The sequence below is a fragment of the Pinus tabuliformis genome, chromosome 8, assembly GCF_031772625.1.
Source record: "Pinus tabuliformis cultivar Carrire ecotype Pingquan chromosome 8, CPIR1, whole genome shotgun sequence".
NCBI classification, from domain to species: Eukaryota; Viridiplantae; Streptophyta; class Pinopsida; order Pinales; family Pinaceae; genus Pinus; species Pinus tabuliformis.
In genome coordinates this window covers 1,101,294,753-1,101,322,291 of record NC_142294.1, presented here as the reverse complement: position 1 = coordinate 1,101,322,291, position 27,539 = coordinate 1,101,294,753, and the positions used below count along the sequence as shown (strand labels likewise).

At 38.5% G+C, this 27,539-nt stretch overlaps 1 pseudogene; it reads left to right on the top strand.

Moving 5' to 3' along the window:
- The first annotated feature begins 6,901 nt into the window (after positions 1–6,901).
- On the top strand, positions 6,902–8,872 carry LOC149239184 (uncharacterized; annotated as a pseudogene).
- The last annotated feature ends 18,667 nt before the right edge of the window (positions 8,873–27,539 follow it).

Genomic DNA, 27,539 nt, shown 5'->3' with positions numbered 1-27,539 from the left:
CATTCTTAAGAACTTATTTTATCTTAAAAAACATTGCAAGTGTATGAAGGAAAAGGTTTTTATAGCCAAGATTAGTAGCAGAGAAACGTTGACCTTATCTAGCAGTTAACTTTCCTTTTCCACCAAGACACCCACGCATGGGGGAGAGGACAAGAAAATAGTGAAAAGGACTTGAGAAAGTGGGATGTAATCATTTAGTCATGATTGAAGATAAGGAGTGTGAAGGGGTAGGTGAGGGGAAAACCTTTTAACTCAAAGCACTTTGAGTTTATTTTGCATGCAATAAAAAAATAGAAAAAAGTTTAAAAAAGGAGGAAAAATAATGGAAAAAAAAAGAAGAAAAAATAAAAAGAAAAAGGAAATAAAAGAACTACAAGAAAAAAGGACATTGGTGAGGGGCGAAAAATGTCACCATAAGCTCATTAGTGATGGTCGAAAGAGCCTTCATCACCAAAAACTGAACATCACCAAAGGTGGCATCACCAAAAGTATTGGTGTTGTAGTGACATTCAAAGTTTGTCACCAATAATGATTTATAATGATGGATAATGACCATCACTATTTCATATGAGCAATGGTGATGGACCATAGCCTTCATCACCAAAACCTGAACATAGCCAAAAGTATAGGTGTTGTAATGACATTCAAAGTCCATCACCAATAATGATTTATAATAACGGATAGAGACCGTCACCATTTCATATGAGCAATGGTGACCGACCATAGCCTTCGGCACCAAAAACTGAACGTCACCAAAAGTATAGGTGTTATGGTGACATTCAAGGTCCATCACGAATATTGATTATAATGACAAATAGTGACCGTCACCATTTCATATGAACAACAATGATTTATTGTGATGGATATTTCATGGTCGTCACTATTGGTGCATATATATGGCGACGTTCGTTGACCATCACCAAAAGCTGCATTGCCAGAAGTATAGGTGTTGTGGTGACATTCAAGGTCCATCACGAATAATGAATATAATGATAGACATTGACCATCACCATTTCATATCAACAACAACAATTTATGGTTACAGACCTTTGAGGGTCATCACTATTGATGCGTATATATGGTGGCGTTCGTTGACCATCACCATTTCATATTTTGGTGAGGGTCAAAAAATGTCACCAAAGCTCATTGGTGATGGCCAAAAGAGCCTTTCTCACTAAAAATTGATCGTTGCCATTCCATATGGATGTCAGGGCATGATGGAATCGAACCACCAACCTCCTGCTTGTAAATCAGGTGCTCTTCCATTGAGCTAGCACCCTTTAAAGAATTAGAATTTTAAAAATTAGACCTTGAAACTTCATAAATTGTAAATTCTACAACTTTCAAGAAATTAAAATCTCGGCAATAGTTTACTAAACAAGCAAAGCAATATCAAAGCTGCAAGTACCTACCTAATGGTTATGGAAGTTATGAAAAGTGGGTGCAAGGAAAAATAATTATGTATAAGAGAATCAATATGTTCAGTTGAGTACTCAATTAAAAGTGAAACTCTGAAGACATTTATAATCTATAAATGACCTATAACTAGCAAATAACACATATTTCATTAAAATTTGAAATTTTTTATTATAAAGACATCACTAGAATTGAGTTTTTTGGTTATTTTGAAACTCTAGATCCACTATTTAATTCAAAATTTAATAAAATATGTGCTAAATGCACGAAATATTGCAAAGGAAATGTCATAAGTGGATAGCATACAGAAGAAGAACATTGATGAAGATAGATGCAATATGTTATAGGTTGAGTGAAAGAAAAATCTCATTGTTGTTGTTGTTTGTTGCTTAAATATCTGAATGATATCTAAAATTCTGTGCAAATGTAACACGGATCTCCAGAAACCATGAATGACATATGATAAAAAAATTATATATATATATATATATCCCCTTTACATAAGCCAACACACAATTTGGAATTTCAGAAATCCGCATTCAAAACATGACAACAACCAACAAATAAAAGAAATTGACTTGGACATAAAGCAATTTGGAATTTCACCTTCATTATTGAGTTGCTTCTATTTATTTGAATTTGACTTGTGACGTTCTTTATCTGACAAGGAATCAAAATCATCACTAGTATTAAATTCATCATATTTCCCCTTTACATAAACCAACATGCAATTTAGAATTTCAGAAGTCTGCACTCAAAACACGACAACAACCAACAAATAAAGGAACTTGACTTGGACGTAAAGCAATTTGGAATTTCACCTTCATTGTTGAGCTGCTTCTATTTATTTGAATTTGATTTGTGACATTCTTTATTTGACAAGGAATCAAAATCATCACTGGTATTAAATTCATCCAACACAGACTTTGGAGATCCCAATGACATCTGCCTTTTTTTTGCCATGCCTTAAATCCATGGAGATCCATGTCGATAATATAATAAGATGTGTGTCTACTACTCAAGAACACATTCCTTATTAACCATTGTTACCTGATAGAAACCAAAGAGACAACACAATATCATCGTACATAAAATCCCTTACCAAAATATAATCATAACTTAGCTAAGAAGTCTAAAAGATGTTCTTAATTAATAAAATTTGTATTTGGAAATTTTGTTTCTTTATATTCAAAAAAGACTATGTTGTACAACACTCCTGTCTATTTATCTAGGCAATTATATCATAGCATATGTCACGCAGTAGAAATCTACAGTACCTAAAGTAAAAAGACACATTTTCTCAAGAAAATAGATTTAGAAAAGATCTTTGAAAACTATATGTTTGTCATCAAAGGTTTAATTAGTTTAAGAAAAAAGTAGTTGGACTTTGAAAGTCAAAATCATTCGTAGGAAATGAAGAGGACAATGGCCAAAGTCGCTTTCATACAAATAAAGCTAGAGTCACTATTGTCATTGCAGATAACTTAAATTTGGGCAGTGGTCCAATAGCTAGAGCTTATTTGCAGGGAAGAGTCATCAATACCATCAATTTATTTTCCACGGTCTGTTGTGTCTCTAGATCCAGATCAGATAGCTAGTTATTCTCAAGTTCTACCTTTCAAGTGTTGATTTCTGTCTCACCCTTTAAAACATAATTCTACCACTCCATTTGATTTTTTTTTTGTCAAGAGAATTTGTAGGACCTTCCCATCCTCTATTTTACATAAATCAATAACCACCCATTAATGAGATAAAGAATAATAGACACATAACAAAAGCCAAAGATGCACTTGTTGTATACCTATGTTCTAGGAATCATCTGACCTTACTTGTGCAAAGAGCTCGCCCTGAAAAAATAACATCCATGTGGAATTTACAAAACTTTTTTAAATCAAGCTCCAAGTAAACCAATCAAAATATGAACATCCTTTTAATCAATAAAATCTCTGAATTAAAATAAAATTGGCCTAGAATTGAATGTTATATCAACCATGTCAAGTAACTAACATCAGGTGAGAAATACAGGTCATGCATATTGGATTAGTGAAATAATTGATGTTATAAAGCTCAAAATCAAATAGATTACTGACAGCTAAGAAATGAAAATAAATGACTTACAACTAATACATGAGGTTGCCCTTTCAACTGCACTGTTAAATAACTCTTCTTTATGTCACAGACCATTAAACTTTTTCTGATACCAGGTGGAAGTGGTATTGTAACATTAACCTCTAATAGAGTCTGTGTCCACGACTACTTCTCAAGATCCACTCCATTACCAACATTTGGGGCTAGATAAGATACATGCAAAAACCATCAACATGAAAATGAAATCTACATCCTTGTAAAAAAATGGGAGGAAAAAAAAATCCACAAATTGAAACAGACTATAGGATAACTCATTCCTACAACATGATTATCCTGTCATGAACAATAAAAAAAGAAATAAGGAGAAATGTAAGTTTTGCCACATTTTGACAATCATTTCCTTTTGCATATTCTATGAGCAATTGATGAAAAAAGTCAGCTAAAGCTTGTCAACATCAAGATTATAGTAAAACATAAAGGAACCACTCCAACACATATAATCCTAAACATAAGTATCTATACATATAAGTATTTATTGAGGACATTGTATTTTGTGAAAATATGGAAGTCAAATCTTTGAAATAACATAATTTATGGTACCACTGCCTTACGAAGTCCATTCGTTTGAGTATTTACGAAGTCCATTCAGGAATTTCTTCAAAGTTCAAAGTTCAAGCAATTAACATGTAGCCTAAAAACTCAGATTTGAAAAGGAGATAACCCAAAGATGTAGAGTATATATCTCACATTTATATATCCTAATTTCTAGACATTGAAATGACACTTTTTAGCATACTATTGTGAATTCAGCCCAAAATGCTAGAAAAAAATATTGATGGTTATTTTTGTTAAAAATGGAAACTAGGACCAAATTCCACTTTGAACAACTCCTTTGGGGAATATAATTGTGGCATTGAATTCCTCTTTTCGAGAGGACAAAAATCGATCGAAATATCATCAAATTTGGATAAGTAGAAGTGGAATTTTGAATTTATGTTTCTCTCATGTAAATTATTTAGGTCGGCCTCAACTATATGTTGGCTTAAGAAGATCAAAAGTCACGTCCCCTCAACTCCACTGAATTGTATATATAGAGGAGAATTCTCTCTCATTTGGGACACATCAATCAAAAGAAAAATATATCTTTGTCGCAGTGAAGATTAAGGAGGATAAATTATGGTTATTGTTGGGATAGTTTTGGTTAGGGGTTTGTCATAACAGATTTGAGTTTGGAAGTAGTGCTTCTCCATGGTTAAGGGCAATCTTATATGTGGGTTGTGACTTGTTTCATATGGGACTTCTTCCTGTATTTTGGCCACAGCTAGAAGATATTCTGACATCTTGACTGCAAGCCTTGAATCACTTGCCCAGGAAGTTGAAATACAACAGAAAGTCATTGAACTTATATGATAGTATTCAGGTGTTTGTTGAGGATGACATGGAAACTTCAAAACGAGCTAGGACTACTACAAATAATAGAGCCCTTGTAAGAATAAAAAGGTCGCATTATTTACATAATTCAAGGGCTGGAGGAGTATGCTTCAGAAGACCTAATCCAGAACCACAGAGATAATATCAATAATGACCTTAATGCGGTCATAAAATAGCTCCTTAAGCTAGTGAAAAGGAGCATCATATGAAATAAGGAAGGTCATAGTAGAAAGGAGGATTTTGGATCAGTCAACTTAGAAAGTAGTGGACATGAACCAACTAATAAAAAAAAATTACCATATTGATAAATTGAATCCTTAGAAGAGTGACTAGCGTGGGAAGACATGGAGTTAAGTCAAACAAATTGTAAATATTTGCCATAGATAAGACAAAATTTACCGTATGGTTTTAAGAAAATTCATCTCAATGGGAAAATAAATTGTTTCAAAACCTAAGATTGAAAGGAAATTGAGTTAATGTACAACAAAATATTAGTATTTTGTTAACTTGCATCTGTATTTACTCAAAGGTGTTGATTTGATGCTATATAATTATTGAAGCCATGTTCAACCTACAGTGAGTATCTCACTTTTCTATTCTTAAAGTTGCAGGCCTATTTTAACAAAGCCATAGGCTTTGATCATGATGAAATGTAGTTAAAGGGTTTTTTATGGATTTATATATTTTTCATAGTTTAGTTTCAATTATGCATTTTTCCATACCAAGTAAGAAATAAAACAAACAATTAGTAGACAAAGAACATATCAGTCAGATCTAAACATGTAAAAAAGAACATATAAAGGATATACAAATGCAGAATGGAAAGTTTTAACTCATAAAATTAATAGACAGTGTGGTGTTAATAGTACCTATATAGCAGGATTCGATATCAAGAGTAAAGAAACACCAAGTCCATCGAATGCCTCTTTCCAAGAACCCTTTGTAAGAGTTTGCCAAAGTCCCTTTGATATCCCAAATGTGCTAGTTTACATCCGAGAAGAAGCTGTGTTGAGCAGATTTCCAAAAAAAAATAAACCACCACATAAGATAGTGTTTATGTATAAATTTGAGTAAGAAATGTACAAGTCAAAATTCCCAAATTTGGCTAGAAAATCCAAATCACTAGGACAAAGCAGGAAGAAAAGGAGTTGTACCTATGTTATCTCAGTTGTGAAAGCTCTAGTTATAGCAACTATAGCCAAATTTGTCTTTTGTCCTATATTATACTTGTTCCTATGTTTCAAGTAAAATCTCTTAGACTATAGATATAATAGTATTGGTTAAATTTCTGATGTATAATTACTTAATGAAAATTGAATAAGCTAAACTAACGGTAACTATTATCACAAGCAATTATCTGTAGATCAAAAAAGGTTTTTCAACATCGTATCAAAGAAGTGAGATTAGGCGGTGGAGTGTGTCTTGGTGGAATGATCTTGCATAAAACAATTCTATGTATTTTCCCTGGAGCTAGTTTATCTGCAGATCCGAGAATTCAAGCATGCATTATGTAAATATCCATTGGCTCTAGCACCATTATTATACACTACTACTTTTGAATTTTTGTTTTATCTTATTCTGGAATAGGTGTAAGGAGGTGAGAATGATCATTCTCCATAGTCAAGTTGAAGGGAGTCATAGCGTTAGCTGTGTGGGATAGTAAATATTAATTCATGACAATTTGCAATCCCAAGGCCATGTTTTTATGCAGTCTTCTCTACTCCAATTTTCTTTGAGCACCAAAAATATAAAAAACTGAAGGCAAAGGAAAGGGGGAATTGCAATAATATTACTCTATATTCGAAGAGTTATCACATAATTTCTAGACATGCATTGGAATATGTACATATATATGGCAACAAAATAGAATACATACATGTCTGGTGCAGTCAAATTCTACACAATCTAAATATCACACCATGAGATAGAATATCTGAATCGACTTGAGGATAAGCTAGTGACAACAATGGCTCAAGATAGCAGTGGAAGCATTTACTGGCGGTGCAGAAATGTCCATACCCATTTTGCAAACCCTAGTTTCTCTAGTATGGCACTGCAACCTTTTTTATACCAATCCAATTGGGATGAGATTAACCATGGATTGAGTCCTAATGTGAATATTGCAAGGCTAGGGTTAGGCCTTGGGAAATTATTAGCATATTCATCTTGTATTGTTTGCTTTTGGGATGACAATTGCCCCTTTCTAGGAGATCCTTTAGAAAGAGAAGCATGAAGTTAAAGTTTGAAACCAAGCTTTGTATAGTCCATGGGCCAAGACTATGTTGAATGGCCTTGTGGAAAGGATTAGAGAGAGCACAAGTAGGCTAATAGAAGGTGGTAAGGGTAGTGATGGTGATGACGATGGCAATGGAAATGGCAAAGGTGGTGTAGGAAATGATGAAGCTGATGGTGAACAAGAGCACCAATTTATACTACCTCTATTAACTATGGAATTTGTAGCTTTTAATTTAGGGTATTGTATTACTCTCTAGGTTAAGGATGGCAATACGAACAACAACTTCTTGCGAATAGGTTGTGGACTCCTTTGTCTCCTCGTGCAACTAATTATCATAATCCTGGATAATGATCTAAAACTAGAGGGAATGAACACCAGACTTAAAGTTTTACCGAGGAAATGGTGTACATGTAGGAAACCTTCCTCAATTATATCCAATTTTTGTTCTACCAAATATGAAACCCTTGATGTATTGTCTCGTATTTACAGTTATAATCTTTAGCTATAGAGGCTAATTTTTCATTTTATTCATCGACCTGGAGGGTTGGTGATATATATATATATATATATATATATATATATATATATATATATATATATATATATATATATATATATATATATATATAGATATATATCTATATATATATATATATATATATATATATTCAGACTTCCAAAACCTTAAATTATTATTTTTTTTTGAATTTTCTGATCATGGCTTATTCTTTTATATTTGTCAGAAATGCACTAGGCACTCCCATTACATATTTTATTAATGCACCTTCATTTAAGTCCCATTTCCTATTTTTGTCCATGAGTGAACATTAATATATAAACTTAAGTAAATTAATTTTCTGATATGATTCTAATTTTTTAGTGAATTCCTGCATATAAATTAGTAGAGCTAAGAGCTAAGTTATGGTGAGGTCTCTAATGATATGTCTTGATAGGATTTTGTAATGAATCAGTCTGAATCACACTCTTCAACTTTAAGGCCCCTCTCTATTGCATTTCCAAAGAATGACAATACATGTTACTGGTGCTATATGTGAAACAAAGTTATTTCCCAATTGGTGGCAAAGGATCAACAAGATAATTCGAAAATTGGCATGGAACTGTTGTGTGTTCAGTGTGGAAGTGGCTTCATTGAAGTAGTTGCAACTGCACAGTCTTTTACTGATGTGCATCAAGTTCAAGGCAGGGGAAGGAGGAGAAACAGAAGAAAACGGTGTTGAGGGAAGAAACTATGAATCTTCATAGTTAGTTTAGCAGTTAGTACTTGAGAATCCACTTGACACCACAGAGACTGATCATGGTGATGCAGAGAATTCCATAGCAGAGACTGGTCATGAAATTGCTTCACAAGATGATCCACAGAATACAGGTATACCTGTATATTCATAGTTTCTTCAGTAGTTGCTTGTTCATTATCCACTTGATAATACAGAGACTGATCAAGGCGATGTAGAAAATCCCTTTTCAGAGACTGTTCATGAAATTTCCTCACAAGACAATCCACAGAATATGGTTATACCTGTAAATACACAGTTTCTCCAGCAATTGCTTGTTCATAATCCACTTGACAATACAGAGATTGTTCATGCTGATGTAGAAAATTCCATAGCAGAGAATGGTCAAGAAATTGCCACACAGCTCGATCCACAGAATGTGGTTACACTTGAAGATGATTCAGGATGAAGAGATGAAGAAGATAGTGAATCTAGAAGCTTTACTATTCGTGTAGGTCCATATGAATGGGACTCCATGGATGAACATGTGAATGAAGAAGATTCGGATGAAGAAGATGAAGAGGATGAAGACAGGGATGAAGGTAGAGATCAAAATAGCTTAGCAGAGAATACAGATGAAGAAACTTGGTTATGGACACAAAGGACCAGATGGAGAGACATACGGAGTCAGCATCGAAGAAGAATAAATGTTGAACATGATCTACACCATTATCTTCAACAGATATTTGAGAATTTGGCTGGAGATAATCTTGAGGTAAGGTTTGAACTTCCAGATAGTCCCCCTGCATGAATAAGCTATTTTTTTTCAGAATTAGATGGAAAAAAAGGTATATACAATTGTGTAAACTTAACAAAAATATCTCATATATTTATAAAGAAAATTCAATAAATGCATGAATAAGCTATTCTTTTTTAGAATTACATATTTGAATGTGGACAAAAATATGTGCAACTGTGTAAACTAAGTCTATCAACCAATCCCCATTGAATTCCAATAAACAAAAATGTCTCATATATAATAATCATCTAGGTTAAGTAAAATAATTTTCAAATACACCACCTAATTATTATAAAAATAAATTATAAATAAGTAATAATAGAAACAATCTCATACCTAAATACCTGTGTAGGCCACCACATATTGTTGGCTTCGAATGGTAACACCGAGATATAGCATGAACCTAACACGAAGGCATATTGATATTTAGGAAGCCTTAGAAATTTCACTCTCCACACAAATTTTCCCTCATCAAACGGGTCAACCAACCAAGTTGGGCTGTACTTACAGGACCTCATGCTAAACCTAATTTTTTATCGAATCTTTGTCCAGTGTCCACCTTCACAACACTTTTTCTTTCATTCACTAGTTTATGTCGATGGCAGATTTAAAGAATATTATAGAATCTGACTCTCAAGAATAATTTATATTCTTTTAGAATCCAATGGTTAAGAATAATTTTAAAATCAAATAGTCAAGAGGGAGGTGAAGATTCGTTTAAGATTTTGGGATTTTAGTGTTGAAAATAGCAACAAGAAATGCTAAATATAGAAGTGCTAAATTTAGTATTGCTATAAATAGCATTTCGGGATACCTTCATATTTTAGTTAGTCCCTGAACTAAAATAGAGAAGTAAAATTCGAATTTGATCTTAGCAGTGGTTTGTAAAATAATTAATTATTTCACCATGAGTTAATTAGTTGTAGAAAATCAAACATGAAGTCTATGTGGGGACATGCAATAGTTTCTCCATTAATTGAGGAATTTATCCATCGGTTAAAGAGATAAGGATGAGTTGTAATTATTTGGCTCATTTAACTGAGTCAAGTCTAGTTAGATTAACTCAAACAATTTATTGAATTAATTGTGAGTTCAGTTAGTTAATGCATGCATGCATGTAACTGTTGTACTTCAAATAACTGAATATTATCTCATAAATAACTCATGCATGTTAGTTCAGACAGAGACCCAGTTGAAATCAGATGGAGGGACAATGTACTATCAATTGCAGGAATATTCCATTGTGAATATATCTTGCATGCAGAAGGAATTCTTTCCTTGAGGATTGCGTAGTTACTTCTTTAGGTTTTGTGAGTGTGATGAGGCCAATTTAGACATGTGGTTTCACTAGACCCCAAGAAAACCTGTACAAGGAAATAGGAGACTTGGAGGGCTTGAGGAGGACATAAATAATGTCTATTTAGTCTATGAGTTGTATTGTTTGATTGTAGAGAGAGCAAGATAGCTTGAAAGCTGATTCTTTTTGTAACTTGAACAAGATTTCCACTTGTATGATAATACAGAGATTTAGGTTTTAGGCTGAGGCTTCCCTCGGGTTATTTCTTCTGTGTTATATGTGATTGATTTCTCATTCCCAGTTATATGTGTTCTCATTGATCTTTCTCAATTCGATTAAGCTTTCGCAAAGTGTTGTAGAAGTAGATCCTGTATTTTGCTTTAGTCTATTGCATACTCTATTGATCTATAGTGGGAATTTCTACATGGTATCAGAGCAAAAGTGATCAAGGAAAAGAATAGTATACAAGAAGGAGAAGTTTGAAGCTTGTGGTTCCTAAATATGGAAATTGAGTTCTTATCACATCATAATTTCACCAATGGCATTCAGCGGTTTAAGACTCGAGTATGCCCTTGATGGCAGCTCGAATTATATAGTCTGGAAGGATCGCATGGAAGTAGTATTAGAGGATAACGGTCTAAAGGACTTTAGTGATCAAGAAGTCCCCAAGCTGACTGATGCTACTCAATTGGCGGAATGGAAGAAATGTGTGGCTAGAGCAAGGAGAATCCTCATAGAGGGAGTTCGAGACCACATTGTCTCAAGCCTCCATGGGAAGGAGACACCATTTTTGATGTGAAAAACATTGAAAGATCTATATCAGAATAGAAGTGATCAGAGGAAGCTGGCACTGAAAGACAGGCTTTGTAAGATCAAGTGTGAAAAGGGTGACATGATCTCTACATATATAAACAAGCTCACCACTTGTAGGGATGAGCTTGGAAGTGTGAGGATCATGACCGCTGATGATGACATGGTGAGTCTTGCACTCATAGGTCTTCCTAAGAGCTGGCATAGCTACCAAGACTCGGTTAATGGAATAGAAAAACTGCCAGATTAGGAACAAATTTGGTTGGATCTGATGCAGGAGGAAATATGAAGAAGCACTAGAGATGGATCCTCATTGAAGCAAGATGATGAGGAAAATCTAGCCTTAGCGAGTAAGGCGGGGAAAGGGAAAGGGAAGGCGTCCCATCCCAAATCTGGTTCTTCCCATGGTTGGAAGAAGATTGACAAATCGAAAGTGCGATGCTTTCATTGTCATGAAGTGGGCCATTATGCTATGAATTGTTCACAGAAGAAATCCAAGAAGGGTTCCTCAAAGGGATCCGATGGTGAGGCACTATGATGAGCCCCAAAAATGGATAATTATTTGGGCTCATTCAACCTCCTAATTCGACTTAATCCACCATTCTCATTAGTTTATTGCATGTTTTTTATTATATTTATGCTAATAGAGTGAATTGGGTTAGTCATTATGCCAACAAGTATAATGTGTGCTTTGTGCAGCCTTTTTGGTGAATTTGGAGACAAAGTCAATGGTTGAAATGAGCACTTGGCAGCCAAATTCGCGGAGAGTATTTTTAGGAAGGTGTTCCCTTCATTTATGGGCCCTTACCTCGAATTCTCCACCATCAGCTCGGAGTTCAAGGGCCACCAAATCAATTAGCACAAGGGCAGCCAAGCAAGTCAAGTAGGACTGCTGTTAACTACAAGTTTTGGGCAGCCGAGCCCCTAAAGTTTAGGAGGACTGTTGGGGACCTCAATTTGTATAAATAAGAAGGCTTAGGGCCTCATTTGGGTTAGCTAGTGGTTAGTCAATTTGTAGCTAGTAGTTAGCCAATGGTTAGTCATTTTGTAGGCAGAAGTTAGCTAGTTTGTATTTCGATTTTGAGGCAGTAGATTAGCTTTTCTTTCAGCTGAATTTCAAGTTCTCCTTGTGGACAGTTTTGATGTAACTCTTCTTTTCTTACTCAATAAAGATGAATCCAGCTTTGCACCAGCTCTAAATCTCTCTTAGGAGGCTGTAGCTCTTGGGGTTGGGCCCATCTCAAGTGCCCAGTACCTCCTTTGTTTATCTTTATGTGTTTTTGCTGCATTCTTAGAATAAAATCTGCTATTTAGATTTAAATATTGTGTTGTTATTTAGGTTGCTTTCGATGATTAAAAAGGTTCTTCATGTTCAAATTTACTTGATAGGTTAATCACAGGGAATATATTTAGAAAAAGGCTACCAAGTACTTTGGATCTCACCTCCCCTTCAGTGGAATCATGAGCTGGGACCAATGTAACCTTGCTGCCCACAAAAACACATTCTTTGCTCCACCATGCAATTATTAGTGTTCGAATCTCATTTGCAGAACTTGATATCAGTTTTGGATGCATGTTTAGGTTTATGATTGCTTAGTTGCATAGTTGTTTCACATGGTTTCCTTACAAATAAACTTCTGTTCATTTCCTTTTGCTGTTAGGTCAGATTAGAGTGAAGTAACTAGGTCATAGGTTTTATAAGTGTTTGTTTGCTTAGTTTGAAAAACCACTTCCAGAGTACCTGTTATCCTTCCTTACCTGCCCATACTCCATCCAAACTACCTGCTTCACCCGTCACTTAGAGCCCTTACCTTACATTTTCCTCATTCGCTTACTTTGCCATGATTCTCATATTCTTGTGCAACATCGTTTCATCCCTCCTTGAATAGATCTCAGCATCTACGCCACTCCTCAACTCCATCCTCCAAGTCTTGAACTCCCCTACACCCTTATTTCACCTCCATACTCATTCCTCCACCTTTTTTCCTCCATCCGTGGTTCAAAATCCCATTTCTGAACATCCTGTAGAAAAATTACAGAACATCCTGTAGAAATCCTAAACATCCTGTAGAACCCCTGCAGACTTCCTGTAGAAGCTCACGAATGAGGTTTCTTGATAGCCAAACTCTATGAAACTCTCTGGAAGGGTGTTAGGAACTCCTTAGACCCTCTCTGAACCTTCCCAACCTCTTCCAAGCATTTCTCCTCCTTGATCCACCTCTGCACAGTCAAAAATAGTTAAAAGCACATGCATGATAATTCCAACAACTTAATCAAAAATACAAAAAGATGTTTTCTTCAGATAGAGGTAGTCTAGACACATGTATTTTACCTTCATAGAAGTAATGGCATCTCTTTCAGTAGTTTTCATGCTCTCCTTTGCGTCAGTAGGACTAGCTGGTAGAATTAGGGTTTGCTAGGGTTTGCGTTTCTTTTTGGCTTTCAATTTCTTTTTGCAATTAGATTAGCTTCCTTCGAGTTAGCTTTCATCCATCAATTAAAAAGATTCTTCTAAGAGCTCATAGAAGTTGGCTTAAGCTCCTAGCGGACTTGTGCCAGCTGACCAAGTGACAGCTGCGGCAAGAGCTAGTACTTGTGCATACAGCACCGTCGCTTCCAAGTTTGTTATGAACTACTGGGTTGATAAAATTAAAGAAGGGAGTTCCAGGAGTTGTAGCATTATTGCTACAATACTGGAGCCCACCATCTTTTTGGCGTTGTTGCCGGGGAAGCGTCAGAGTATTGGTGATTGTTGCTTTTCTTCTATTTTCCACTACAACCTTCTGCTGAGTAGTTTATTTCATTTCCATTATGCAATTTCCTTTTTGCAAAAGTAGATTAGAATTTCCCGCTTTCATAGATTAGCATTTCAATTCTGCAATTTCATTTCTGCAAGAGTAGATTAGAATTTCAATTCCGCAAGCATAGACTAGCATTTCATTCCTGCAATTTTATTTGAGCAAAATAGATTAGTCCTTTCATGCTTTCATTTCAATTCCACATTTTTGTTTCAGCAAGATAGTTAGTTGCAGTTCAACCTATTTTAGTTTTGCAGGTACAAGAAGAAAAATACAAAAATCAACCAAAAAGATTTCTTTTCATGCCTTGTAGGAGTAGAGATAAGTTAGAAAAATGATTGCACAACACCCCCACTGCTTCACACAGTCAACCTTCTCTCTTCTTCGATGGCTGTGATTAAAGAACCCTTAGGTGGACAGCAAGACATATTTGAAGAACCTCAAGGGAAGAAGAAGAAGAAACCATTCCTCTGGAGCAAATGGCTACAAGCAGAAATGTTGGGAGCAATCCCTTGTCCAAAGACGAATTTGAAGATCAGATAGAAGATTTCAAGAGTGATATGAGGCAGTTTCTTGTCATGCAATTGGATACCCTATGGATCCAAAAGAAGAAAGAGGAAGCCAAGAGGGCTTTGGTCATCTTTTGTCCCAGGTGCACTAGAAAGCATCCTAGGAACGAATGTCCAATGCACTCCCTAGAAGTGTGTTTCATCTGTGAAGAATACCATCCTACATATCAGTGCCCTTCCTTACCCAGAATCAAAGCTGCATATCAGAGAGCCAAAGGAGCCACTAAATCACTCTATTATATGAACCAAAGGAGGCCGCATGGACCTAGATCTTACCAGCAGGAACTGCAAGGGACACCCGAGACCTATTATGACCCCTATCAAGCCACTTTCATGCCTTCTTGGGGTCCCCCTGCTCACCCTTCCTGGTTCACACCTCCTCCTTGTTCCTTCACAGATCCATATTATGCCCAACCAGCTGCTCATTCATTTCACTCTTATGCTCAGCCACAACCTCAGTGGAATGCACCTCATCCGGGGTGGAGGCCCCAGTACAACGCTCCTCCCACTTCTTTTCCTCCACCACCTGCTCAACCGCAACCATCGCCTCCTGCTTCACCAAGGCAACCCCAAATGCCTACCCAATCACAACCCCATCCACATCCATCTCAAATCTACGCCCCCACTCAGCTACCCATACCACCATTTCCAAACCTATCCATTGGAGCAGATCAACACAATTGCAATGCTGGGACACAACATGTCCAAATGACTCCTCTTGAGCTCAATGATCTTCAACATAGCTCAGGAAGAGTGTTGCAAAATAGAGATTATATTGACAACATTGAAGGACCAAAGGCAAAAGAAGATTCAAAAGAGGAGATCAAAGCACCATGGGTTGCACTTGATGAAGAGAAGAGATCTGAATCAGAGATCGAGAGAGTTCCCTCATGGTTACCATCAAATCCTCCATGTACTCAAGAGAAAGATCAGCAAAAAGAGGAAGATGAGAAGGTCATGATAGAAGGTGACGCGAAGAATGATCCAGATCAGCAAAAGGACCGAGGATATCAGAGCTATATTGAGATATGGTTTCAGACGGTCACTAAGTCGCAGCAGTACTCTCTTCCTAAGCTATGTTTGATCCCTTCAAAGTCAGATCATTTGGTCTCTGAGATCTGGATAGCTGTCAAAGCATGCATTTCAAGCCGTCACATCATTTTATCTCTAATCTCGATGTGCACATGGCTCCATTGGAAGTATTCTTATACTTGAAAATGATTTTGTTTTTCAAGTAGGGTAGGGTAGAAAAAAAAAGGGAAAAAAAAAGAAAAAATGAAAATAAGAAGAAAAATAAAAATCTAAGGTGAAAACCTCCTTGGAGGTGCCTTAGATTGGCTCATTGATTGAAAACCTCCATGAGGCAGTCAATGGGTTGGGAAAAAAGAGAAAAAGGAATAAGATCCCTGGGTGAAAACCTCCCTTGGAGGCGCCCAGGGCAGGCAATTAGGGTGAAAACCTCCATGAGGCGCCCTAGTTGTTTTCAAAAAAAAAAGAGGAAAAGAAAAAAAAAATAAAACTAATTTCCATTGGCTAATTGCAGGTTGCAAGAAGGACATTTCAGGTCAGGAGGATCACTCAAAACAAGGTCAAAGGAGTTTTTGTGCCTTCTAGAGGAAGTTCTATATTTCTACAGGATGTTTCCTGTAGAACCTTCAAGCGAGCCAGATTCGATTTTGGAAGGGGATCTAAAGCTCGGAATCCATTGGTTATGCCTACAAGCATCCATGTTCCCATTCCTCACCCTTTTCCATCATCTTTTCCAACTCATTGTGCTTCTACAGGAAGTTCCTGTAGAAATTGTAGGAAGCTAGAAATGGATTTCAAAAAGGTGGTTTGGCGAATATGGTAGCCTCCTCAAGGGTTCAGAAGTCCTCCTGCACTTTTCAAGCTCCTCCTCCATCATCTCCATACCTGCATCACAGCCCAAGCTCAGTTTTTCTTTCCATGCAAAAACTTGCAAAATGCTTTGAAGAGAAAATACATAGAACAAAATTTGTTTTTGCCATAACTTGAAAACCATGCATCCATTTGAAAAACCGTTTTACAGAGAATTGTATAGGGATGATGGCAACATGCTCGAGCAGTTTCAGGCCATTCCGGTGCACGGTTTCCAAGAAATCAGCCTCCATCACCATCAACCATTTTTGCATTTTCTCCATATCCGTGCATCTGTTTCAAAACCTGTTTCATGGGGATATGCATATGGGTGATAGTAACCTACCCAAGCAGTTTCAGCCGATTCCGATGCACGGTTTCCGAGAAATTGATCTCTGAAATCTTCAGCCATTTTCCATTTTTCTCGAAATCTGTGCATCCATTGATCGCGATTTTGCTATGGGAGGTGCATAATGATGATAGGAATGTGCTTAGAAAGTTTCAGATCAATCTGGTTTACCGTTTGGGAGCAATGGAGAAAACAAGTTCTGGTCCTGTGAAATTCAGCAGCAGCAGCTTGAAGTTGCAGATTTGAACGTGGAAACAAATGCTTGTAGCTTAGATCTGGTCAGAGGACACCTGCACAAGGAAAACAACAAAAAAAAATCAGCAGCCAAGCCACATGCAACCGCAAAAACCAGTGCATGCAGCAAATGACAAGCCACAGCACCTCACAGCAGCCATTGGACTTCCAGGTACGTGACTGAAACTCATTCCTCTGATTGCATGAATGTAATTTAGAAATTACATGAGAAATGAGATGGTCGGGATTAAAAAAATCAGTGGCCAGCTAACTGACCACTGTCATCCAGTTCAATAGCGCTCGGTGGGTGAATGAGACACGTGCGCTCAGCCATCTCAAGAGGGAATTAGAAAACAGGTAGTGATGGACAGTTAAACTTCAGCGTGATTGATGGACGAAATTACAGGCAGAGAAAAAATAGTTAAGCACTGCAGGGGACCAACAGTTTGCATGGGCCAACGCATGTCTCTGCCACCTCACCACAAATCACGCCACAATTAAAAATGCTCGGCTGACTCTCACCATCCGCTGATTAATTTGCACTTGCAACATTCTTAGCTGAAGTATGCGTCCTCTGCTCCCACAATTGGTTAACCTATCGTCCTCCACTGAGCTTTGCGGCCTGGTTCGAATTTCTCTAGTGTATCGGGCTCACTCAAAGGCAGAATAACATTCTACAGGAAATGGGAGGGGTCTTCTACAGGAAGTACGTTATATCCTTCTGAAGCAGAGGAGCCTGAGTTTTTCTTCATCAAGTTTGGAGCTTGAAGAAAGGTAGGCTCAAAAACACCATTCCCATGCATGATATTTCGAAAGGTGGTGAATTAGCTTGTTTGAAGTGGGGAAAATTGGAACCAGTCTGCCTGTGGGTCAAGAACGGTGGTTTGCCGATATAATACACATAATTTCTTTTGAATGGTGCTGCGTCATATTCACCTCCATGGTTCCTGCCAAGAAAACTCTCCCCATTTTAAATGACAAACCGCTGTAATGCTCACCTGTGCACATATCCAATCTCTGTTTTGCGACTGTTACATGGTTGGTGTAAAAATTAGCTTTGCACTCTGTCTGTGAGAGCTTAATTCTTGTTGATCAGTCGAGTTTTGGGGCAACAACAGTATTATAACCTGAGAATTGGTGAGAGGAGAGGTACACAGTGATGAAACCCTGTCCTAAGAACCAAGGAGAAAAACCACATACGAATTTCCACCTTAACCAGAGATCAAGCCAAAAATAGGGTATTTTCACCATGCCTGAAGGGTTTATCAGAAAGGAACCCTCGGACTCCAAGAAGTTGAGAGAAACTCCTGAGGTGGTAGGCCTATTTACCTGTGCAAAGTGGATGACCTTCTGTGATAAAATTCAAGGTCACGATGATGAAATCACAGAGGAGTTCCTTAGGTCCCTGCAGAAGCCAAAAAGGAATTCTTCCTACCAGAAGAGCAGTATTCAGAGGATAAAAATGGGATCTGGAGAGCTAGCCTACAACCATTTTGGAGTGAAGTCAGCCTTCAAATTATGAAGTATATTACCTATGAGGGGCAATTTAGCATTGTGTATGGTTATCACTTCCGCTTGTTAACAGAGCTCAGGCACACGATGGATTTGCCCTCAAAACAAAAATTGAGCATTCCATACTTCCTCCTATAGTCATTGGTTGAGTGTAGCACGAAACTGAAGGAGGGAACACCAGACCAGCTGGCCCATCATGGGCTTATCAAGCTCCTTGTAGAAGATTCCCTCCATACTTATACTGTCCCTATTTCTTGGGAGGTTTTCCACAATATGTCCAAGGGTGATGACATCCAGACTCTGGCCGAAGAATTCACCTCATCCAACAGTGAGGACAAGGAGCACATCGAGGCAGAGAAGGAAACAAAGGGGAAGAAAGCTAAGGTTAAGAAAACCTAGGGCAGACCATGACAGGAAAAATCACAGGAGAAGCCACAGGAAAAGAAAGAAAAGGACAAGCTGTTGAGGCAAGCGGGTGAAATAAAGACACAAATGCCAAAGGAGAAGTGGTTGCAAACCCGGGAAGAGAAGACTGAAAAAGGCCAAACAAGTAGGGATACACCCAAGGCAACCATAGCACAGGTCAAGGAGAAGGCACCCCCAGCCAAGCAAGCCAAACCAGAGAAAATTGGTTCTACAGGAAGCCAGCAGACTGTTTCTACAGGAAGACAGAGAACTGTTTCTACAGGAAGTCCTGAAAAAGGGAAGCAGAAGGAGAAATTGGCTGAAATCCTAGCTAGGGAGGCAGCAACTGTGCTGGCCGCCCTAAGTACCTCTCCCAAGCTGAAGGAGAAGTGAAAGAGGGAGCTTCCACTATATTTTAAGGCAAGAAAGGGCATGCAGATACTCTAGAAAAAGAAGCACAGGCAGTGGGAAGAAGCAAAGAGAAAAGCATGGTTTCATGACTAAGAAGAGGGCATCACTTCAGAAGCTTGGCATGACAGGGAGGCCACCAGGGCCATCAAAGATGAGGAGATAGATTGGTTTCTCAGAGGATGAGCAACACTTTCAGTAGGGGGGTGATGATGAGCCCCAAAAATGGATAATTATTTGGGCTCATTCAACCTCCTAATTCAACTTAATCCACCATTCTCATTATTTTATTGCATGTTTTTTATTATATTTATGCTAATAGAGTGAATTGGGTTAGTCATTATGCCAACAAGTCTAATGTGTGCTTTGTGTAGCCTTTTTGGTGAATTTGGAGACAAAGTCAATGGTTGAAATGAGCACTTGGCAGCCAAATTCGTGGAGAGTATTTTTAGGAAGGTGTTCCCTTCATTTATGGGCCCTTACCTCGAATTCTCCACCATCAGCTCGGAGTTTAAGGGCTACCAAATCAATTAGCACAAGGGTAGCCAAGCAAGTCAAGTAGGACTGCTGTTAACTACAAGTTTTGGGCAGTCGAGCCCCTAAAGTTTAGGAGGACTGTTGGGGTCCTCAATTTGTATAAATAAGAAGGCTTAGGGCCTCATTTGGGTTAGCTAGTGGTTAGTCAATTTGTAGCTAGTAGTTAGCCAATGGTTAGTCATTTTGTAGGCAGAAGTTAGCTAGTTTGTATTTCGATTTTGAGGCAGTAGATTAGCTTTTCTTTCAGCTGAATTTCAAGTTCTCCTTGTGGACAGTTTTGATGTAACTCTTCTTTTCTTGCTCAATAAAGATGAATCCAGCTTTGCACCAGCTCTAAATCTCTCTTAGGAGGCTGTAGCTCTTGGGGTTGGGCCCATCTCAAGTGCCCAGTACCTCCTTTGTTTATCTTTATGTGTTTTTGCTGCATTCTTAGAATAAAATCTGCTATTTAGATTTAAATAATGTGTTGTTATTTAGGTTGCTTTCGATGATTAAAAAGGTTCTTCATGTTCAGATTTACTTGATAGGTTAATCACAGGGAATATATTCAGAAAAAGGCTACCAAGTACTTTGGATCTCACCTCCCCTTCAATGGAATCATGAGTTGGGACCAATGTAACCTTGCTGCCCACAAAAACACATTCTTTGCTTCACCATGCAATTATTAGTGTTCGAATCTCATTTGCAGAACTTGATATCAGTTTTGGATGCATGTTTAGGTTTATGATTGCTTAGTTGCATAGTTGTTTCACATGGTTTCCTTGCAAATAAACTTCTGTTCATTTCCTTTTGCTGTTAGGTCAGATTAGAGTGAAGTAACTAGGTCATAGGTTTTATAAGTGTTTGTTTGCTTAGTTTGAAAAACCACTTCCAGAGTACCTGTTATCCTTCCTTACCTGCCCATACTCCATCCAAACTACCTGCTTCACCCGTCACATAGAGCCCTTACCTTACATTTGCCTCATTCGCTTACTTTTCCATGATTCTCATATTCTTGTGCAACATCGTTTCATCCCTCCTTGAACAGATCTCAGCATATACGCCACTCCTCAACTCCATCCTCCAAGTCTTGAACTCCCCTACACCCTTATTTCACCTCCATACTCATTCCTCCACCTTTTTTCCTCCATCCGTGCTTCAAAACCCCATTTCTGAACATCTTGTAGAAAAATTACAGAACATCCTGTAGAAATCCTAAACATCCTGTAGAACCCCTGCAGAATTCCTGTAGAATCTCACGAATGAGGTTTCTTGATAGCCAAACTCTGTGAAACTCTCTGGAAGGGTGTTAGGGACTCCTTAGACCCTCTCTGAACCTTCCCGACCTCTTCCAAGCATTTCTCCTCCTTGATCCACCTCTGCACAGTCAAAAATAGTTAAAAGCACATGCATGATAATTCCAACAACTTAATCAAAAATACAAAAAGATGTTTTCTTCAGATAGAGGTAGTCTAGACACATGTATTTTACCTTCATAGAAGTAATGGCATCTCTTTCAGTAGTTTGCATGCTCTCCTTTGCGTCAGTAGGACTAGCTGGTAGAATTAGGGTTTGCTAGGGTTTGCGTTTCTTTTTGGCTTTCAATTTCTTTTTGCAATTAGATTAGCTTCCTTCGAGTTAGCTTTCATCCATCAATTAAAAAGATTCTTCTAAGAGCTCATAGAAGTTGGCTTAAGCTCCTAGCGGACTTGTGCCAGCTGACCAAGTGACAGCTGCGGCAAGAGCTAGTACTTGTGCATACAGCACCGTCGCTTCCAAGTTTGTTACGAACTACCGGGTTTATAAAATTAAAGAAGGGAGTTCCAGGAGTTGTAGCATTATTGCTACAATACTGGAGCCCACCACACTGGCCTCACAGTTTGAGCTAGATTTCTCGCTTATCGCATGCATGGTTTCATCCATGGTGGGATGTGTCTGGTACCTAGACAATGGAGCTTCATTCCACATGTCAGGTAACAAGACTCTTTTCAATACCTTGGAGGAGAAGGATCTCCAGATGCAGATTGAGATGGGAAATGATGGAAATTACAGTGTTTTAGGTGAAGGTACGGTTTTGTTTCAAAGGGAGCATGGAGCACCCGTCACCCTGACTGATGTAAAGTATGTACTAGGTCTGAAGAAAAATCTTGTGTCTATTGCTATGCTAGAAGATAAAGGCTATGATGTAGTATTTAGTAAAGGAAAGGTATTCGTGAGACTACTGTGTTGCATTGAGTTCCAAAGTTGAGATGGTGCAGAGCCAAGATGTTGGAAAGCTATGGCATAGAAGACTGGACGACTTGCACCATGGAGCCCTAAATATCATGTAGCAGATTTATACCGAATTACCGAAGGGAAAACTTGAGCAGACGAATACATGCAATGGTTGTACCTTGGGTAATTATGTGAAATATTCCTTTCCGGATCGAGAAAGTAGAGCTGGAGCAATCCTGGAGTGAGTTCACTCAGATGTTTGTGGACCTTTCTCTACAGCATCCACCGCTAAACAAAGGTACAATGTTATTTTTATTGATGATTTTTCTCGTAGATGCTGGATCTACTTTATTCAAAAGAAGGATCAAACCTTCTTGAGGTTTTGTGAGTTTAAAGCCTTGGCAGAGAAAGAATCTGGAAAGAAAATAAAAGCCTTGTGTAGCAACAATGGTGGAGAGTATGTCTTCCAACAGTTTAAATACTTCTGCATTGCAGAAGGAATTAAACGGGAGTTGACGAAACCCCATAACCCACAGCAGAATGGGGTGGCTGAAAGGAAGAATAGATCGATTGTGGGAGCATCTTGAGTGATGTTGCATGACCAAATCCTACCACTGCATTTGTGGGCTGAAGCATGCAATACAACAGTATACTTGCAAAACAGAAGCCTGCACCGTATACTGGGGATGAAGACACCTATGGAGGCCTTTTTCGGGAAGCGACCTGATGTAAGTCACTTCTAAATTTTTCGATCATCAGTTTACTATCATGTGACCAAAGATGCCAGGAAGAAGCTAGACCCAACAACTGAGTTGGGAATACTTGTGGGGTACACGGATACACCCCACAACTATCGGGTGTACCTAGTTACCACTCAGAGGACAGTGGTACACAGGGATCTAAAGTTCGATGAGTAGAAAGCCATGCGCTTATCACTTGACAAGGAGCTCAAGTTGCATGCATAGGAGGAACTTTAAGTTCCTAAGGAGGAGGAGCCTCAGATTGATGCGAAGCATCAGCATGCAGAGGATCTGGGAGTGAAGACATCTACTCATGCTGATACTTCCAGATATGGGCAGAAACGATCAAGGGAAGGTGATAGGTTGATGCTGGATGAGCGAGAGAATGTAGGACAGCCATCTTCTCAACGCAGACAGAGGAGGTCGCCGAGCAATACACTGGGTACATGGCCCTAGTTGGGGAGTGTGTAGATACCAAACCTTTTTCATTCGAGGAGGCAGTGCAGCAACCAGTATGGGTTGATGCAATGGTAGAGGAGTACGATTCTATCATTTGGAATAGTCTATGGGATGTTGTCCCAAGACCTCAGGGTAAGTCAGTGGTGAGTTCCAAATGGATTTACAAGGCAAAGTAGGCAGCTGATGGTAGTGATGAGAAACATAAGGTAAGGTTTGTTGCCTGTGGTTTCTCACAAGTTGATGGGATTAGCTACGATGAGACTTTTGCTCTTGTAGCAAGGTACTCATCGATTAGATTGATGTTGGCACTATCAGTTCATATGGGGTGGAAGATCCACCAGATGGATGTGAAGACAACATTCCTCAATGGGAAGATTGAGGATGGGGTGTACATTGAGCAACCAGAGGGTTTCGAGACCGTCGATCGTGAGTCACATGTGTGCCGACTAAAGAGGGCTTTGCATTGGCTGAGGCAAGCACCCCGTGCTTGGTACATCAGGATCGATAGCTATTTCACCGGGTTGGGCTTCACCAAGAGTGAAGGGGATGTGAACCTTTACCACATCATGGTATAAGCTAAACCCTTGATCATTGTTCTTCAAGTCGATGATCTGATTTTGATAGGTGATGATCATCTAATAGAGTCTTGCAAGGAGGAACTTGTGGTGAGCACCAGTATTGCAGAAATAATGCTGCAACTCCTGGGGCTCCCTACTTTACTTTTATCAACCCAGTAGTTCGTAACAAACTTGGAAGCGGCGGTGTTGTATGCACAAGTACTAGCTCTTACTGCAGGTTGTCACTTGATCAGCTGGCACAAGTTTGCTAAGATCTCAAGCCAACTTCTATGAATTCTCAGAAGAAGCTTTTAGCTATGATGAAAGAAAGCTAACTCGAAAGAGGCTATTCTACTTGCAGAAAGATAAGGAAAACTGAAATGTAACGCAAACCTTAATTTACCCACTAACCCTACTGTTGTAGGAAAAGAGATCAAAACTGATGAAATGAGTGCCATTAACTACTAAAAAGGTAAATTGCATTTATTCAAGCTACTCCTGAAAAGAAATGAGGAGACATATTTTTGTGATTTTGAGTGTTTCTATATGAAATTATTATGCTTGTGATTTATCTAGTTGTGACTATGCAGAGATTTGGTGGCGAAGGGACATGGAGTTGGTTGTTGCGGTGGTGGAGGAAGGTGTGGAGAGGTTCTAAGAATCCCCTAGTACCCTTTTGAAGACTTCCATTGCGATCAGACTTGAAAAAATCACTCATAGGAAATTCTACAGGACGCTGCAGGGGATCTACAGGAGGAGGCCGAGAGTTTTTTTTTTGGGTTTTGAAGGTGGAAAAATTATGGGAAAGGTGAACTGAAGGCTAGATGAAGGTTTTGAAGTGTCTAAAACTTGTCAATGAAGATCAAGAATGAACGTAATGGTTGGATTTGTTCAAAGGATGAAAGGAAAGCTTATGGAGAAAAATGTAGAAATTAGGGCAGATTGGCGAAATGTTGCGATTGACTTAGGAAATCCGTGAGAAATGAGCTAGTGTTGGCTATGTCATCAATGGATGGTGAGTTGGAAGGTCCTACAAGAGATCTGCACAAAAACTGACCAAAGAAAGAACTAACTATACCATGAAAACAAAACTTTTTCTAGCTTGACCTAAATTTTGACGTACAAACAGAAAATTCTGAATAGTAACCTATGAACAGAAAAGCATGTGGAGAGAACTATGGCAAGAGAAAATTAAATGATCTAAGAAACCGAATCTGAATTAATCTATCAACCTTTCCAAATCAATTTATCGCACTAGCAGTTGCATTGGAAGAGAAAAAACTGTGTTTTTGGTGGCAGCAGTAGTTCCTTGACCTCAAATCATAGTCCCAGGAAGGGAGAAAGGAGATCAGGGCCTGCTGTTGGCCTTTTTGAATCTTATTCTATCACGGTAGTGACCTACTTGAGCAACTGAAACAAAAACAACTATGCAAACCATCAAAAGCAACCCATTCTAAACAAGGTAAAATGAAACTATGTAATAGAAATTAACTCATGAACTGGAGAAAAAACATATAAGTACATAGTAGGAGGTGCTAAGAAGCCTGGGTTGGGTCCTAACCCAAGAGCTTCAGCCCTCTGAAAGAGATCAGTGCTGGCTCAAAAACTATTTCATCTTCATTATCAAAAATAGCAGTTACATTACATAAACTGTTCTCAAAAGGAACTTGAAAATAAGTTGAGCACAATGTTGCACAAAAGTGTGAAAATCAACTAATAACTGGCTAACCTACTGAGGCTCTAAGCCTCCTTATTTATACAAGTGGATTCCTCCAACAATCCTCCTAAAATCAAGGAACTCGGCTTCCTAGAACTGGAGATAAACAACAGTCCTACTTTACTTGCTCGGCTGCCCCTTGAAATCATCAATGTGGACCTTTGTGCTCCGAGTTGCTGATGGAGGATTCGAGGAAAGGGGTCATAAATGCAGGAGACACCCCTCCTACAAGTCCTCTTCCCTATTTTCCTCGAGTTTGGCTGCCATTTGCTCATAAATTCCTTGACTTTGTCCAAAATTGGCCAAAAAATCTGCATACAACACACATTAGACTACATGGAAAAGTGACTAACCCAATTCACTCTATTAGCATAAATATATTCAAAAAAATGCATTAAACTAATGAGAATGGTGGATTAAGTCAAAATAAGAGGTAGAATGAGCCCATATAATTACCCATTTCTGGGGCTCATCATCACCCCCCTGCTGAATGGGTTGCTGATTCTCTGAGCAACTAATCTAACTCTTCATCCTTAAGAGCTCTGACAGATTCCCTGACATCCTAAGCCTATGATGTGATGTATTCCTCTTTATCATGGAAACCTACTTTCCTATCCACTTCTTCCCATTGTTTCCTTTCTTCCTCCTCCTTGACTCCTTCCAGCAGTCCTAGCAGCAGTGGAGGACTGAATTTAAGGCCAATCCAGTTTGCCTTCAAGCTTTGCATTGAGTGCTTATACAGGGGTACTCTCCTCATGGCTTCCCTCATCCTGTTTGGGGAGTGATACTCCCTGATTCTTAGGCTGCGAGGCAATGTATTCCACCTCTTCATGCAAGCATGGATGCAATCATCTCTACATAATCTCTCCATATCCTCGAAATGAGCAATAGCCTCAGCTTGCTTGTCAACATAGTCTGGGACAACTTGAGGATTAGCTGCAAGGTGTTGGTGGGCATAGATGAGAGCTAAGGGGTCTACTGGTTTTGCTCTAATCATCAGGGGCTCACTTAGCTCTTTTGCCATCATTTTTTGGATTTCCACTGCCCTTTTCTCTTCATGGCTCATCTAAGATGCCATAGCCATCAGCTATAGGTCTCCCAATGAAGCATTTGGATCCCATAAGTTCATGTCATTAAGTACCATGTTGTGCAAGTAAAATTCTTCTAGCTTTGCTTTATCCTCAACTGAACTGTGATCATATAAATGCATGAATTGGCCATAATCCTGAAAAGGTATTGTGCCCCTCTAGGCCAGTGTTTTAATCTAAACTTGGAGCCACTGATATTTGAGGTATAGTGCATATGATTTGGCTGGTTGCCTGCACTGCAATGCTTTTATTGCCCAGCTGGCCATGCAGGCTAACTGGGCTTCATTTTCCTATAGCTGCCTTTTCAAAATTAGTACTTCATGTTCTGCCTGGGATACTTTTTCTTGTTGATGTTTCATCAGTGTCTCATTGTTTGTTTGGGGTTCCTCTTCTGGTTGTTATCTTCTTGCTGCCTCACTATCTGCCTGGGGTTCCTCTTCCTATTACTGTCGTTTTAAAATTGACAGCTCTTGAACTCCTTGAGGTTCCCTTTCTTGCAGTTGCTTCTTCAACGTTTCATTTTCCTCTTCTAATTGAGCTCTTATGATACTTTCTCTATTTGCCCATCTCTCTCAACCTGTTTTCCATATGCCCAATGTCTTCTACCCCTTTTGATTTTGCAATCCTCATCCATGTATGGGTCCTGATTCTTTCCTTTTCTAGCTTGAAGAAAAGAGGCACAAAATTTTTGTGGGATGATCTTCCCACCTTCTAGAAGGTTGTAGTAGGAGCCTAAGTTAGGCTGAGGTCTAGGCTCTGATATTTCGTTTTCCTTACCTTCCTCCT